Below are 18,667 nucleotides of genomic sequence, written 5' to 3'. Positions count from 1 at the left end.
CTATTTATCCCATTAAAAAAAAAAATCTCTTGACCCCTATTTCTCCCAGTAGCCAACATTTCTTGGCAATGCCGTCTTTCTGGTTATTCGGGGGAAAAAAAAAAAAAAAAAACTTGACTATATCTTTGTCTGCTCAATCTTTCACTTGTACAATTTTGGTGGGAATGTAAATTAGTACAGCAAGAAAAAAATCCAGCCTCTATGGAAAACAGTATGGATATTTCCCAAAGAACTAAAAACAGAACTACCATTCTGCTCAGCAGTCTCCCTACTGGCTCTCTACCCAAAGGAAAAGAAATCAACATATCAAAAAGATACCTATACTCGTATGTTTACAGCAGCACTGTTAACAGCAGCAAAGATATGGAGTCAACCAAAGTGTCCATCAGCAGATGAATGGAGAAAGAAAATGTGGTCTCTGTGTGTACATATATACACACACACACACACACACACACACAATGGAATACTATTCAGCCATAAAAATAAAAAAAAAAATGCTGTCTTTTGCAGCAACGTGGATGAAACTGGAGGTCATTATCTTAAGTGAAACACAGTAGGCGCAGAAAGACAAACAGTTCATGTTCTTACTCCTAAGCGGATGTACCCACCCCTGAGCAATGTTTCAAGTGGCCCATCCTAGCCCTAAAAAGGCCAATCAAGAGCCCAGCCCCGAAGACAAAGATGCTGTAACTCGGTTCTCCCTGCTGCCCACAGGGTAGTTTTTACAGTACTAGATCAAGGACCTTCACACAACATTCATGGGAGCTGAATTTTCAAAATATCTGGAGGTGTCCACGGTGTCCCCAGAGCTGGGACGAGAGTTCTCACAGCCTGGTATTTGACTGGATTGCTGACAGTATTGTTCCTTCCTGACACAAAACACAAGTACCAAAAAACCAATTCTTTTTCCTATCATTTGCTCATAGGAACCCATTCGTTTACTTTACCTTTTTCATAGACCTTGTTAATTGGCAGGGTGAATGATTTTATAAAAGGCAATTTTCTTTTCTTGTAATACAAAACTCTTTTTATGTTTTCCCAAACATAATCCATATCATTTATTAAATTTTTACTATACGCCAGGCTACACGAAGTTCCTAACATCCATTGCCTCATTTATTTATCTTAAAATGCCTATGCAGTAGATACTATCATGACCTCTTTTTTTACAAAAAGGTACTTGAAGCCCAGAAAGCATAACTGACCTGCCCAAAGTCACATGGCCCATGAAGTTAAGAGCCAGGGCTCAAACCCAGAACTTTCTCCAAGTCCTTGTTCTTACAGTGTGTGAGGTTCTGACTCATAATGGGACTGGCGGTAACCAGGGGAGAAGATCCTACTCCATCTTCTACCCCACAAAGTTCCCCCGTCAGGCATCGTCCCAGAGCAAATAAACCACCTGACTAGAGAAGGAGCAGCTATACTTGGGTGTCAGCTAAATAACTACAGTCGTAACAGTTATAATGGCATAATAACAACATAACAACTAGGGATTTATTTGCCTACCGGATTGTTCAGAAATTTGAGGTCCGCAATCCTGATCTGTCTGTTGTCCACAGCCTCGTCTCCTGTGCTACATGAGGATCCAAAACTTCTCTGAAAACCCAGGTACAATTTACATACAGTTAACTACACAGAACCCACAACTTTTTAATCGTCCATTTGACCCGGGCTAATCGCTGCACCAAAATCACTCTCTGTCAAGAACTGAAATCAAGATCTTGAAGAGATCTATTTCATGGCCATGCTCATTGAAACAGTGCTCACAACAGCCATGGCGTGAACATAACCTAAATGTCCGTGAACAGATGCAAGGGTGAAGCAAATGTGGTATGTACACACAGTGGAATATTATTCAGCTCTGAAAAAGAAGAAAATTCTGCCACAAATGACAACATGGACCAACCTTGAGGAAACTATGCTAAGTGAGTAACTATGACTCACAGAAGGACAAATATTGCATGCTATCACTTACATGAGCTATCTGAAATAGTCAAACACATGGAAGCAGTGAGTAGAATGGTAATTGTCAGGGGCTGTGGGTAGGAGGAGATGGAGCGTTACTATTCAACAGGTGCAACGGTTCAGTTCTGCACGAGGATTAAGGTCTAGGGATCTGCTGTACAACACTGCGCCTACAGTTAATTACGAGGATCAAGGTGTAGAGATCTGCTGTACAACACTGTCCCTACAGTTAATTACGAGGATTAAGGTCTAGGGATCTGCTGTACGACACTGTCCCTACAGTTAATTACGAGGATCAAGGTCTAGGGATCTGCTGTACAACACTGTGCCTACAGTTAATTACGAGGATCAAGGTGTAGAGATCTGCTGTACAATACTGTGCCCACAGTTAATCCATTATACACCTAAAAACTTGTGAAGAGGGTCGATCCTATGTTGAGTGTTCTTACCACAATAAAAAAAGAATCACTCTCTGTCAGCTACTATTTTTGTGTGTGCTGGTTTCTTGTTTAATAAAACTTACCTATTTCACTTGAATATGGAATTCTCATTCCTCTTATTTAACCTTGATTCAAGTCTTACCTTTATCTTATAAAATTAAGACACATTTGTGAAAATATTATTTCAAATTAACTGCTCATACCTTTCCCTTCTTTTATCTCCCATAGGAATAACTCAATCTTTACACAAAGATATTCTGATGATATAATATAGATTTTACAGAACACTGTATTATGTCACTTCTATTGCATAATTTATTTTAGTGTTTTTTTCTACATCAAAATGCAGTATTATTGTGAGGTGTCTCTAGTAATGTGCTTGTTCTTTGTGAATAGACATACGTAAATGAAGTAATTGCCTTACAACGTGTGATTGGGTTGACTTATTTATTTGTATGTGGGGATTTATATGGTGATTTTTCTCTAAAGAGCAATTGAAGTCATTTTTTGAGATGGCAATCATAAAAATTTTAATGTGAAGACCAGGGAGAAGCTTTTAATTAATGAGAGGGTTGATAAATTTTCCTGGTGATGATAATTCTGACGTTAAATTTCTTGTGAGGACAAGGAGAGAGAAGAAAGGAGGGTGCTTTTATAAAGTCATCGTTATTATTACTCTAGGCAACGAGCTGTCAGTACAAGCTTAATTCTGACCTCTGTTCATCTTCCTGATACTCAGTAACGCACCAGATGCACTTTTCTGGCTCTGTCGGTCGAGTGAGCGTTCCCTGCCCAACGTGTGGCCGTCCCCCCTGTCCCGAGGAGGAGATCCATGTTCTACCCACGTCTAGCCCCAGGCAAGCTCCAACCCCTTTTCTTCTCAAAGTATCTCGTTTGCTGGGACAGGTTCTACCAGAAATCAGCCCGGAAAGGTGCCTGCTTACTCACCTCGTCCCAGGTCAGAAGAAAGAGGAAAAAAATGCCTTGTCTCTGATTGTTCTTACGATAAGCAGTTGAGATTTGTCAGAGGACAGAATGATTTTAAAAGGAAAATGGTTGTTTTGACAGGGAGACTTTCTAGAAGCTTCCCTAGTTCTGCGAGCTGATGGAATGCTCACGTTCTGCACAGACAAGCAAAGGAGCCCTCCTCATTCTCGTGCAAAGAACCGTAGTTTCTAAAAAGATAAACAGAGATCCCGCAATGATAAGAAAGAATATTTTGACTCTTATAAATGGAAAGATGTAATCATTTAAAAATTCTAAACTATCTTGCATTAGGAAGAATATAATTCGCCAGTTTTCAAAGAGGAAAAGTTAATATGAAGTTTCAAATTTTCTTACCAGTTGAATCAACCTTCAGCTATGTCTTGTGCTCACCGTTGTTTTATTCCGGGTTGTAAGAGGAAAATTTAGACCACAGATTAGGCAAAACAACAGACTTACACTTTGTTGTTGTTGTTGTTGTTGTTAAGTAAAGCATTCTTTGGATGCAGAACTTTAAAACTCAAGGATTAGTTTTCAGTATTGTACTGACCAATGTGGCCCAGGTAACACATGCAATGATTTTTGTCTTTCAGAGTAAAAGTCCTTTGTTCTTCAGCAGTTACACACACACACACACACCCCGGCATCTACAACTTGAAAATTGAGCTTTTGCGGGGCCCCTCTGCCATCTGTCCGAGAAAGAAATCAGTAACTTGATAAGCTTCCCATATAGAATGACCATCTGCAGCCCTGGTGACTGTACTGAAGCTCCGAGCTCCCTGTAGGAAATTTGTCCCGATGTGTTCTCAGGTTGGCCAGTGATTTGTGTTTTCAACTACTTCAAAACTAAATAAAAGAGAAACTTTGATTATATTGGGAGAAATTTCCTTTCAAGCAGAGAACGATCCAAGTGAGCACTTACGAAGATTCTATCCAGTTGCACATATCTGACGTTGTGCGTGTCTGGAAAAATATGAGATTGGTTGAAGATATCACCCAGTAAACAGGGATTATGAAAAGTTACGTTGTACAAAGATAGAAACTGACTTTGATACATTCATAGAATTAATATCTTTTTTGATGTAATATTAGTTTTAGTTATTTAGAATTACCGTAAATTAAAATGGTTACTTTCAGTAAATTTAACCCCCAGAACTGAAAACAAGGCTGTCATTGTTTAAATGGAGCTTTATTAACACGTAAGCAGAATGTGCTTGAGTAAAAAACTTAGAGGATAATTTCAAATTGAATTACTAAGAACTGGAAAAGACTATTTGAACGATGTAAAGTCAGTCTCCTCATTTTATTTATTTTAGTTTCATTTGTTTCAGGTTCTAACATTGTGTTCTGGTTAGAATTGGTTGTCATGCAAGTTTAAAACATTCCTATTAAACTGAACTAAAAACAGAAATCACAGGACAGCCTTGAAAGCATAAACTTATCTTTCACCAAGTAGGGTCCAAAGAATATATTAAGCAATTCGAGGCTCAGGTACTGTTTTAAAATAGTTTTGGCACAACAACTGGAAAAACTGAGAGCTTAGGACTAACTCTGTCACATTTAGTGCCAGGAAGCTTTTATTCTGCCTAAGTGGACAGATGATAATCAGACAGATTATTTTAACAAGAATTGCATAAGGGAAAACCAAACTAGGTTCTTCTCAGGTTTTATGAAACTTTACTAGCTTTAAAAATGGTATGTAAGTGGCTCTCTGGGAGATCCATTTATCAACTGTTAAACTACAAAACACAAGTTCTTAGAGTATAAATAACACCTTTTAGTCTTAACAGCTTCTGCTCTTTTAAATGCATATAAAATAACGTTAGTGCTTTCATCAGACATGTGGAAGACCCAAAGCAAATACAATCTTATTGCAGGTTTTACTGCATTTGCAATTGTGATAAAGACATAGTTTTTCTTGTGAAGGTAACAATCAATTAGGAGAGATTTGAAAATGTTGAAAGGAATGTCTACAGCGTGGATATCATCAGTATTGTGACTAAATTCTTAAATACTTCTTCATAGCCAAGCACATTAGAATACTTAGTAGTCACCATTAAATTTAACAGTTTTATTGTCAAAGATAAATTGCTTGTCATGAAAAAGACTTGGCATTTATCAAAATAAGTAATGATTAAAATAAATGAAAAGATACATGAAGTCCATTGGACATATTTTAATTTCAAACACTTAAATTGTCACAGTAAGTATGCTCACCACAGTAAAATGGTGGGACAAGTTTTCCCCTATTACCTTCTGAAGTCAAGGAAAAAAGGATAGATTTAACAAACACATCTAATTTCAATGTCTCAAAACCTCATTTTAATTGCATGTTTCAAAGTCAAACAATTGGAAGGTTAAACTTTTTGCTTAAAATTATTTTTCTTTGTAATATTTACATTTAATGTTAAAAAGTTCTTCTATTATCAAGGCTTTGGCTGCATCCCACAAATTTTGACACGATATATTTTCACCCTTATTTGGTCTAAAGTATTTTAAAATTTCCATATGATTCCTTCTATGGGTTAACTAAAAATTACTTCTCAATTTTCAAGTATTTGTGGATTTCCCAGTCACCATTCAAAAGCTGATTTCTAGTTTAATTCCATCTAAGCCAGAAAACACACTCTGTATAATTTCAGTCCTTTGAAAGTTTTACAGCTTGATTTATGGCCAAGTTTTTGGCCTATTTTCGTAAGTGTTTTAGACACACTTAAAAATAACATGTATCCTGCAATTGCTGTATTATGTTCTATAAATTTCAATTTTGTCAAGCTGGTTAATAGTGTTATTCAAATTTATCATATGCCCATTGCCCACTGATATTTTTACCTGCTTCATTTACAAATTTCTCAGAGATATCGGCCTAAGCAAAGAATTTATAAAGAAGACCCCCAAAGCAATCACAGCAACAACAAAAATAAATTAAATGGGACCTGATCAAATTAAAAAGCTTCTGTACAGTCAAGGAAACAATCAATAGAGTGAACAGACAACCTACAGAACGAGAAAAAATATTTGCATGCTACACATCTGATGAAGGGCTGATAAGCAGAATCTACAAAGAACTCAAGCAAATCAGTAAGAAAAAAAATCAAACAACCCCATTAAAAAGTGGGTAAAAGACATGAACAGAAACTTTCAAAAGAAGATAGACTAATGGCCAACAAACCTATGAAAAAATGCTCAACATCTCTAATCATTAGGGAAATGCAAATCAAAACCACAATGAGATATCACTTATCTCCAGTGAGAATGGCTTTTTTCAAAAAGTCCCGAAACAACAAATGTTGGCGTGGATGCAGAGAGATAGGAACACTCACACACTGCTGGTGGGACTTCAGATTAGTGCAACCTCTGTGGGAAGTAGAATGAAGACACCTCAAAGAACTAAAAGCAGAACTACCATGTGATCCAGCAATCTCACTACTACCCAAGGGGAAAAAAAAACAATATTTTATTAAAAAAAAAAAAGAGAGAGAGACACCTGCACCTAATGTTTATAGCAGCACAATTCACAACCTCAAAGATGGGGAAACAACCCAAGTGCCCACCAATATATGAGTGGATTATTAAAATGTGATGTATGTAGACCATGGATTACAACTCAGCCATAAAAAAAAAAAAATGGTGAACTAATACCTCTTGCATTAACCTGGTTGGAAGTGGAGACCATTCTTCTAAGTGAAGTATCACAAAAATGGAAAAACAAACACCATGTGTAGTCACTGTTAAACTGGAACTAATCGAGCACTTATGTGCATATATGGAAATGCAACTCATCGGAAATCGAGCAGATGGAGGGGGGCGGGGATGGGGAAATTCACACCTAATGGGTGCAGTGCACACTGTCTGGGGGGTGGCACACTTATAACTTTAACCCAAACTGTACAGAAGCAATTTATGTAACCAAAACGTTTGTGCCCCTGTAATACTCTGAAATAAAATAAAATAAAAATTTCGAGAGAGGTTTCTGTTAAAATCTCCAAATATGATTGCGGGTTTCTCTATTTTCCTTTTTACTTCTTCTTTTTTTTTTTTTTTTGAGACAGAGTCTCACTTTGTTGCCCAGGCTAGAGTGAGTGCCGTGGCGTCAGCTTAGCTCACAGCAACCTCAGACTCCTCGGCTTAAGTGATCCTCCTGTCTCAGCCTCCCGAGTAGCTGGGACTACAGGCATGCGCCACTATGCCCGGCTAATTTTTCTATATATATTTTTAGTTGTCCATATAATTTCTTTCTATTTTTTAGTAGAGACGGGGTCTCGCTCTTGCTCAGGCTGGTCTCGAACTCCTGACCTTGAGCGATCCACCCGCCTCGGCCTCCCAGAGTGCTAGGATTACAGGCGTGAGCCACCGCGCCCGGCCCCTTTTTACTTCTGTTGGATTTTGTCTCAAGTATTTTGAATCTTTGTTATCAGGGGCATTTGTATTTAGAATTATTATGTTTTCCTGATGAATGGACCCTTTGGTTATTATTAAATGTTTTCTTTATTCCTGATAGTACTTAATTGACTTTTAGTCTACTTTATCTTATACTGATATAGCTACATTTATTTTTTTATTATTGGTTTTCCAATCCTATTATTTCCAAACTCTTTGCATCCTTATTTTAAAGGCTAGATAATATTAGACTGGATTATAAAAGATGACACAATTATAAACTGCTTTGTTTGGTCTTGTGTGTAAATCCAATCTGAGATGTTCTACATTTTAAGTGGCGTTTTCATGCCGTTAATACTTAATGTATTATAATTATTGATATGTTTTATGTTTGAACTTATGTCTTCCACCTTGCTGATTTGTTTTTATTATCTCTTTTTCCCTTGGTCCACATTTCATGGCTTCTTGTATATTATTTGAATATTCTTTAGTATTCTATGTTACCTATCCTACTGGCTTCTTCATTGTGTGATACTCCTTAGTGATTACTTAAAAATTACAATATTCATCCATAATTTATCAGAATGACCCTCAAATTGATAGCATAAAACTTCAAAACCAACGTAAGACCTTACTATACCCCCTTCCTTCTCATTGTGCTATTATTATACATTTTACTTCATATTTTAAATGCTACAATATATTATTATTGCATTTGCTTTAAAAAGCCAAAGAAAAAATTTAAATCATTTTTTGTATTCATCCACATATTTAACCTTTCTTGTGCTTTTCATTTTCTTCACACAGATCCAATCTTCTATCTGGGGTTCCTTCTCTTCAGCCTGAAGAAACTTCTTTAATTGATCGTTCACGTATGCCTGCTAGTGAAGTACCATCTCGTTATCTTGCTTGTTGGAAAACATTTTCATTTCACCTTCACATTAGTAGATACTTTTGTTAGATAAAAAATTGTGTATTGACTTCCTTTTATTAATAGCATTTTTATGTTATTCCATTGTCTTCTGGCCTCCATCGTTATTTATATTTAGTCAGTCATCCCTCATTTTTATCTGAGGCTGTGTTTAAGGTTTTTCTCTTTATCTTTGGTTTTAAATAGTTTGACTCTCATGTACCTAGGTACGATTTGCTTTGCGTTTACTCTGCCTGGTGTTTACTAAGCTTCTTAGCTCTGTAGTTTGGAATTTTAACAAGTTTTTAAAACTTCTGGATTGGGCTGGGCGCAGTGGCTCACGCCTGTAATCTCAGCACTCTGGGAGGCCGAGGCGGGAGGATCGCTCGAGGTCAGGAGTTCGAGACCAGCCTGAGCAAGAACGAGACCCCATCTCTACTAAAAATAGAAAGAAATTATATGGACAACTAAAATATATATAGAAAAAAATTAGCCAGGCATGGTGGCGCATGCCTGTAGTCCCAGCTACTCAGGAGGCTGAAACAGGAGGATCGCTTGAGCCCAGGAGTTTGAGGTTGCTGTGAGCTAGGCTGATGCCATGGCACTCACTCTAGCCCGGGCAACAAAGCGAGACTCTGTCTCAAAAAAAAAAAAAAAAAAAAAAGAAAGAAAGAAAGAAAAAGAAAAAAGAACAAATGACTTCAGTTTCTAAAGAACAGCAAAGAGGAAAATTTTAGGGCAGAAGTGTTTATTTAGAGAGGAAACAACATACTAATTGACAACCATATGTTTAAAAATTTCACTATAATTTGCAGCCAAAGGAACTTACAAATTTTGTACAGATTCTTTCATCATAAGATCATTTATAAATACAATTTTCTTTCAAGAGAGAATCATATTTTTATAGATGAAAAAGTGAAGTCTTACAGTGGTTAAGCCAGTCTTGGAAATAGCTTTTAAAAAAATCATTGTTCAAAAATTATAATTAGCTCATGCAACTATATATGTGATGGCAACACGTAGTTTCTGTTACACTCCAATTTACTAATTTCTTACAAAAAAACAAATATTATGAGTATAAAATGATGGTTTTTGTTAGACCAAAACCTTATTTCTTATCAGACCTGCTATGATGTTCAGACTCTGGAAGTATACAGTAATGCTCAATGCTATGGAAGAGGGACTTTCACAACCGTACTCTCATTTGTGGAGCTCAAATGAGAAGCTGCAATAAAGCTTCCCAGCCACTAAATAATTCCATCTTTTTTAGAGATTAGAATCATCAAAAATTCAAAATTTTAAAAAATTTGGCAGCATATGTATATGTGTATATATACGTATATATGGCCTTATATGTATTACAGATAAATTATCTAAACAAAACACAAGCCCACCGCAGCTTTTTAAAAGGTTATATTTCATAAGTTTGCCCAGTAAAAACAACAAGCAAGGTCCCATGATGTCACATTCAAAGCCATTCAACTAAGCACAGCATCCAAGCGGAAACAGTGGACTGTGGTACAAAGAGATTCAATACAAGTTTTCTAGATCCTCCTTCCAAATGGAGTCAGAAATTCTGGAGCCACCACTCCATAGTTGTTTTTCTTTCCCCATTATGATACAAAATTACTTAAATTTCAATATGGCTTAAATACTAGTCTTGAATACTGCGATTTCTAAGCCTGAACTTTTTAAACCATGAACACTTATAATCTGTGAAAATTTCAGAATAACAAATACACGTCTAGGAATCTAACCCAGACCATGTAGGACGACTGTCAGCATGCATTGCTTTTGTATGAAGAAAAAGATAAAAGTTATTTTTAAAAGTAACATTCTTTGAACCTACAGCTCCACTTTATTAACGTTCTAGGGAAATGACGCAAATTCCAAATGGATACAGGAATCCGTGGAAACTCCAAGTACAAGGCAGAGGATGCGTGTTCTAAATAAAACGAATTTCAGATCCTTGATATTCTCACACACGTTGCTGCGACATGCTCTGCTTTGTGTTATGATTGCTGGCAGGACTCTGCCAAGGAGTTATTAAAAGCAAATCTGACATTAAGCAATGATTTCCCGTCGGCAGCTGCCTCGCAGCAAGCTCTCTGTCTCAGGCATACGGAAGTACCGCGCGCCTCACCGTCCTCGCGACAATCGTCGGTAGGCGGCTGCTGGATTCGCGCTTTTTGACTCGGGTAGTTTCAGAGTCTCCGGTCTGCAATTCACTGTTCGTTTTGATTTGTACATTTGCATTTATTTCTCCTTTCTCAGAGTCACTGTTGAAGGCAATTTTACTTAAATTTATTCTTTTTTAAACCTAAAATGTATCTTCCCAGCTTAAAATAAAAAATGTAAGAGAGGCTGAAAATGAATTTGAGATTTTTTTTTCCACATAATCTCCCCTGTTCCTTCGGCATTTGATGTTTCTCCATCGTCATTATTGACACACACGGATGTGGGGCCCACGGCGTGCCGGCCACGGGGGCAACGTGCCGTGATCACCAACGATACAGGAAACAAAGCCTGCGTCAAGGGTTTTACAGTCTTGCTGAGGATTTGTGAGCTGTGCACATAAAGTAACGACACAAGACAGTTTGGGACTGGTGTGAGAAGTTCCCCTCAGGTGGATGTCAGTTGTCCGCTGCCACCACGGTGACATGTCACAAATGATCAGAAGCCTTGTGAGTGCTTGTTCCTTGCACGGCGGGGCCGTCGGCGGCCCTGCTGCTCTGGGCGGACTTGCTCCCTGGTTTCCAGGGGGGCCGGCTGTTGGCTGACCCAGAAGGCCTGGGCTGGCCCCCCATTGCTCTGCGAGCCGCTCGCTGCCCGCTGCCTGCGCCAGCCTGGCGCTCTCCCCTCGGCCGCGGCAGAGGGCGAGACAGGCAGCCCGGACCGCACAGCACTTGCAAGACTAGCGGGTGGGCCAGGAGCTGAGGCCCAGGGAAGACCTGAGGGTGAGCATTATCCTGCTGCGCCTGAGGCCTTGTGGAAGTCGTGGTGAGGACACCAGAAGGGACATTGAAGTCAATCATATCTCGCCGTTAAAGGCAAAGAAACCTGAGCTGATTTGTTTTCTGTTGCTGCTATAACAAATTACTATGAATTTAGGAGCTTAAAACACCACAAGTCGGCTGGGCGCGGTGGCTCACACCTGTGATCCCAGCACTCTGGGAGGCCGAGGTGGGAGGATCGCTCGAGGTCAGGAGTTCGAGACCAGCCTGAGCAAGGGCGAGACCCCGTCTCTACTAAAAATAGAAAGAAATTATATGGACAACTAAAAATTTATATGTAGAAAATATTAGCCAGGCCTGGTGGTGCATGCCTGTAGTCCCAGCTACTCGGGAGGCTGAGGCAGGAGGATCGCTTGAGCCCGGAGTTCGAGGTTGCTGTGAGCGAGGCTGATGCCACAGCACTCTAGCCTGGACAAAAGAGTGAGACTCTGTCTCAAAAAAAAAAAAAAAAAAAGAAAAGAAAATCAGGTGGAGAAAAAAAGCTCGTGTGATTAGATTCGGCCCACCTGGAAAATCCAGTATAATCTACCTATTCTAAGGTTCCTAATCCTAATCGCATCTGAAAAACCCCTTTTGCCCTGTAGCAGATCCTCGAAAATTCGCTTGCAACACCTGAGATGACGCAGATCCCAGCCAGTCCTTTCCCACGAACAGCTCAGCACAAATTTAACAGCCGTGAGCCCCCGGACTGTACTCCAAATTTTTCATATTTTATCAATTATCAGCCTGTGTGTGACGCCATGTGCTAGCGTTTGAATTTCAAAAAATACAACGGCTGTGAGCAGAAAACATATGTTCACTATATGATCGCTCTTTCTCTCCACCCCCAGGGCAGAAAACAAGACCCGAGGCAGAGGCAGTACCAGTGATCTGACTATTCCTGAGCACTTCATCCTCAAGGACAGCACTCTGCCAGCCTCACTGTTCCAGGAACACAATCTGGGTTTCTACTGAGTTCCCAGGCAAATGACAGTTTGCATCAGGCGAACTTCTTCTTCTCCTCTTTTTTCCTCGTCGGCACCACCACAAGCTCCAAACAGCTCCCTTCCTACCTGTCTTGCAGACCAACGTGGAGTAACAACATGGTCTCCCCCGTGAACTCTTCCTAACAGACTCAACCTGGCCAAGTAGAAGCCTCAGTGGCAGGAGAACACGGTACCTGCCTGGGTTCACACCCAAGGCAGAGCGGATTGTTCCCGGCACAAAGCATGTCTTTGTCCACGTGCCCCAGGGATCTAGGCCCTGTGTGCCCAGAACTAGCTTCCCTCCTCAAGCCTGTGTGCCATCACGACAGCCACCACGCGGTTCCCCTTTACGCCCAGCGCTCTGTGTGTGTGTGTGTGTGTGTGTGCATGCGTGTGTGTGCATGCGTGTGTGTGCATGCGTGGTGGTGTGCAGAGTGCTCACGTCCACCCCCTTGTTTCCAGCAGAATACAGACATGACGCGGGGACACACACTGATCCCTTTACTGCACATCATTTTATGGCTGTGACCTGCTCTCAGAGGAACATGTGTTGGTGAACAGAGTTTGCCCGGGACTTAAGTTGCTCTAATTCTTTAAGGTATCGAGTGTCCCTGCTCCGAGAAAGAGAAGCTTGCCTGCTTGTGAAGAAATCAAGCACTACAATTCGTTGACAAAACCCAATGGAAACAGTTAGGAAAGGTCATGTCGACAAGGCTCATGTTTTTGTAGGACTTTTTAAAATGCAAAATATCTGTAGATAGTAAAAATGATCCTGGTGGTGATACAGCAACATTGTGAAGTCCTGCATAGAAAGTCTGTTTAATGTAAAAGAGATTAAATTAACTCATGCTGAAAAGTCCATTAAATACGCACTAATGTATTGCGGAAAATTCACCAAGCAGAGGATTCAATCTGCTACGTTTCAGTCTTGAGTTTTTGCAGTCACTGAAACAGACTTGGATTAAAAAATAGGTATGGTGACCTGTGACCTCTGGAGTCCTTAGAGTGCAGCCGACTCCTGTCTGAAGCTTCCAAAAGAGTTGGGGTTTTTTACAGTAAGTGCTACTTGAAACAGAATGACACTTATCCCTGGGAAGTGTTGACATTTTTGTTGCTGCTGTCACTGCTGTGACTTTCGTAAGGAATTCATCTAATGTTGTAAAATGCTGGCACGAAAGAGAGACAACATTTTCTGAAGGTCTGCAATGTCTCGGGCACTTTGCCACAGACAGCGCTAACTTTCACACCAGTTTTCAACACAGGCCTTGCTATCTTGATTTTGCAAATGTGAAACTAAGAGTCCTAAGTAGTTTCCCTACGCTTATGCTCATACATCAGTGGTCCCCAAACCTTTTTGGCACCACGGACTGGTTTCATGGAAGACAGTGTTTCCAGGGCCAGGGGGTGGGGATGGAAGAGGACGTGGTTTGGGATGATTCAAGCTCATCGCATTCACTGTGCAGTCAGACCTCCCTGCTGCTGATGATCTGTATCTGCAGCCGCTCCCCAGTGCTAGCATCACGGCCTCAGCTTCAGCTCGGATCATCAGGCGTTAGATTCTCACAAGGAGCCACAACCTAGATCCCTCGCATGCGCAGTTTACAGCAGGGCTCCTGCTCCTAGGAGAATCGAACGCTGCTGGCCTGGCAGGAGGCGGAGCTTATGCGGTGATGCGGGTGATGCGGAGCGGCTGTAAATGCAGAGGAAGCTTCGCTCCCTCCCTGCCACTCACCTCCCGCTGTGCAGCCTGGTTCCTAGCAGGCTGGTTCCTAGCAGGCTGCGGACTGGCACAGCCCCGGGGCTGGGGACCACAATCATAAATGACTGTGTTTATATGCAAACCTAGACCCAACGTGCAAATTCCTTCCCCCCCTCAAGGCTGCTGCTTCTGTGGTTTGTGGTTTTGTGACCCTCCCGCCCAGGGTCCGGGAGCCCCTTCTGGTCCCAGAGCATTCTCACGGCCAGGTCTCTCTCCACACCCTGCCCCAGCGCCTTGTTTCTTTCCAATGCAGCATTTAAGGTATTTATTCACTGCATTGCTTGTTTAGTTGGCTAGTTTTTCACCTATCTCCTCCTCTAAAATGTCAACTCTGTAAGGACGGGAACCGTACTTAAGTTATTGGCTTGGATATTGCCAGTGCTTAGCACGAGCCTAACATACAATAGGCAAGTCAATAAATAGGTGACTCTAAATGACTCCTAGCTTTTTCCACTTGCTATGTTGCCTCTCACGGACCACTAGTTCTATTGAAAATTGTTTTGTTCATTAATTCCCAAAGTAAAAAAAAAAATATTAAAAATAAAATAATAAGAATAAACTGTCCTGATTGGATACTTTCGCCCCATTTTACTGTTTCTCATACAAATATCTCTGACTTCTTGCATCATTGGAAAATCGAGATGTTTTAACACCCCCAAAAATCAACCTAGAACAACTAGAGAGTCCCTACAGAGCTATGAGTTTCGTGGCGGGTCCGGGGTTCTGTGTCCACAGCACTATTTTCTTTTCTTTTCTTTACTTTCCTTTTTTTTTTTTTTTGAGACAGAGTCTCACTCTGTCACCCGGGCTAGACTGCGGCAGCGTCAGCCTCACTCACAGCAACCTCAAACTCCTGGGCTCAAGCGATCCTCCCGCCTCAGCCTCCCGAGTAGCTGCGACTACAGGCATGCGCCACCATGCCCGGCTAATTTTTTCTATGTATATTTTTAGCTGTCCAGCTAATTTCTTTCTATTTTTAGTAGAGACGGGATCTCGCTCTTGCTCAGGCTGGTCTCGAACTCCTGGCCTCGAGCGATCCTCCCGCCTCGGCCTCCCAGAGTGCTGGGATGACAGGCGTGAGCCACCGCGCCCGGCCACAGCACTATTTTCTATCCCCTCCACATGACAGGTTGGCAGAACTGTACGAATGTCGCTACAGATACACGGAGGGAGCATTTTGCTGTCCTCGGGCAAACAACGTAAGTTAGGCATCGTTCTCTATCTGCAGATTCAAAGTACCAACAGGATACAAGCCCCGTCCTTACGGAACTCACAGTTATGTGAATCAGTTTATGTGAGTTTCCATGTTTCCACCTACTAAAGAAAATTAACATTGACGGCCACAGAGATACAGAGCTTGGGGTCTGGAGGGCAGAGGAAAGAGTAAATAGCAACAGGGTTGCCAGTCTTTGTGTACTTCATTTTCATGATCATCGGCTGCACTGCAGTGTACACGCTGTGGCTGACCTTACAGGAAGGATTTGACGTGCAGAATTTGCCATTTGTTTCTCATTGTTTCCGCTGCTGGCGGACTAGTCATAGTCTAACTTTACTTAAAGCCCAAGGGACGTTAAAAAAGCATATTTCATCTCCCACTCCATTAGCAGTGGGGAAAGTTATGGGAAAGTAGATGTGGTAACATTTGTTGCCAAAGGTACAAAAGGCCCTAAGACATGAGCATGCCCCGGTGGAAGCCACACACACACACACACACACACACACACGTGTGATCACACACAGATCGAGTATCATTTTGCACCGCAAATGCAATTTAGTTGAATTTGCTCAGCTTAGGACAAACTTTACTGCAACAGTTTATCTGGCGAGAGTGAGTGATTTCAAGTCTAGACTGATTTTTGCGTCCTGTTCTCTTGCACAGCACACGGTAAAATTCTTAACACAAATGAAGCAGGGGCAGGGGGGCATGAGCAAGGGTTCCAGCTGCCTGAATTCTGGGGTCACAGTAACTTACCATTGCAATTATACCTTCAAGCATGTTGTCTCCAACTACAAAGACCAATAGTGGGAAAATGGCATTTACTACCTATAGAGGCACACTGCTTAGAACCAGGGCCTTCAAGGGAGATTCCCTAAGGGTTTCTTTCATTTAGTGATTTTCTTTTTCTTCTTTCTTTTCTTCCTCCTTTTTTCTTTGTCTTCCTTTTGTTTTTAGTTTTTGGTCTATAAGAAAAATGTGTTCAACGATTTTTAGAGTGAGAAATCCGAAGCAGACTGCTCTGGAGTTGACTTCGGAGGCAGCTCCACCAAAAAACGACGCTCTCCGCCCTGGCTTGCTGAGCCGCGCTGGTACGCCGTATGTGCACGTGATTTTCTCCAACTTCTGATGCTACTCCGACATTTCGGTCGTGTGGACAGTGTTTAGAGGCAATGGTAATAGCTGCATGGACCACCCAGGAACACCACAAAAAAAAAAAAACACAAACGAGTGCCTACGCGTTCTGGCCTGCAGCTTTGCATCAAAGGGCATCTTTTTACAGTCAGCAACCTGGGCTCCCTCCCCGGGGAAGAGCTAACAAGGGAGCCCCTCGGGATTTTCCTAGGGACTCAGGTTACTTACCTGCGGTCATCTGTCTGTCTGTCCTTTGTCCCCCATCCTTTCCTTTCCTTTCCTTTCTCTCCATTCCTGTTTGAATATATTCTCTACCCAGAAAAAAAATTGAGTTTTTGTTTTGTTTGGGTTTCTGCAACTCTAGATTGTTTACTTGGTGTTATTATTCTATGACGTCTCCTCTTGATTTATGTTGTAATCATTGTTATCTTTCTAGCCTTACTTTAGTAACCATTCTCCTCTTTAAACTTTATCTTCCTGCTTTTATTCTCCTTTAAAATGTTTTTACCCTTAAAATTTGATGTGTATTTATTTTTCCCTTTAACTTATTTTTCCTAATCTCTGTTCTTCATCTCTCGTTTATCAACATTTACATTTTTAACTTCTTTTTTTCCACATCACTACTGTGCTCCAGAACCCTCAGGTGCTCCATGTTTTCCACCTTCCAGTTGTGAGCAACGAAATTAGTAAATTTTGGCCGGGCACAGTGTCACGCCTGTCATCCTAGCACTCTGCGAGGCCGAGGCCGGAGGATCGCTCGAGGTCAGGAGTTGGAGACCAGCCTGAGCAAGAGCGAGACCCCATCTCTACTAAAAATAGAAACAAATTACAAGGACAGCTAAAAATATATATAGAAAAAATTAGCCGGGCATGGTGGCGCATGCCTGTAGTCGCAGCTACTCGGGAGGCTGAGGCAGGAGGATCCCTTGAGCCCAGGAGTTGGAGGTTGCTGTGAGCTAGACTGACGCCAAGGCACTCACTCTAGCCTGGGCAACAGAGAGAGACTCTGTCTTAAAGAAAAATAAATAAATAAATAACACCTCTGAACCTGTGAGTGGCGGGAACCAGGATCAACCTCTATTCACACGGGCGTGTAGGTGTGTGCACGTGCCTTGATGTATTTGTTTACATAGAGAAAAAAAACCCAAGTTTTTAACAATGAAGTACCCCTGGAGAGTAAAAGTTGGGTGTCTTTTTTTTTTTATTTTACGTATTCATAGTATTTGAATTTTTATGCACATGTACCGCATATAAATTTAAAACAATTAGTAAATTTAAAGAAATATAATTTATATAACGAATACAGAATTCATCACTTCTTCTGAATACTCTAAAACTCTACAAACCAGTAGGAGCCTGCACCTGAACTGTACCATTCTAGCCTCAGCTGGTATAAATTTTAAATGAATTACTATTTGTCCTTGAACCTTACTAAGGGAAGTTCCAAAAAAATTTCTCTTTGAAATGTGTTGTCTTATTTATCCTACAGATGTTGTTAAGAAAACAAATCATTACATTTTAACCTGGTATTTTAGTACTAGAATTATTGTACAGGTCTCCTGAGAAGTGGCCTGGTTTATATCTTAATGAGTTTGTGAATCTTGAAACTAATTACATTTCCCTCTTCACACTGGCTGCTAGAAAGCTCTGAGCCAAATAGCCAGCCCACTTTTAGCAAGTAGACAGAATCTTGCAGCAAATGTTACATTCTCTCACTCCTTGCTTCATCTTGTTTCTTTCATAATATCTCTCTTTACTTCAGTTCCTTCACTTATTTGTTTTTATTTTCTGTATTTTCATAAGTTGCCTGAAATCCTTTTTAAAACAAAGCAGGGTATAAATAACTAAAGTCATAAATATGCAAAGCAAACAGTTCCAGGACACTGTGACATTTCCA

This window comes from Eulemur rufifrons, chromosome 26, assembly GCF_041146395.1.
Source record: "Eulemur rufifrons isolate Redbay chromosome 26, OSU_ERuf_1, whole genome shotgun sequence".
In the NCBI taxonomy this organism is placed as follows: domain Eukaryota; kingdom Metazoa; phylum Chordata; class Mammalia; order Primates; family Lemuridae; genus Eulemur; species Eulemur rufifrons.
This window is presented reverse-complemented; position numbering follows the sequence as displayed.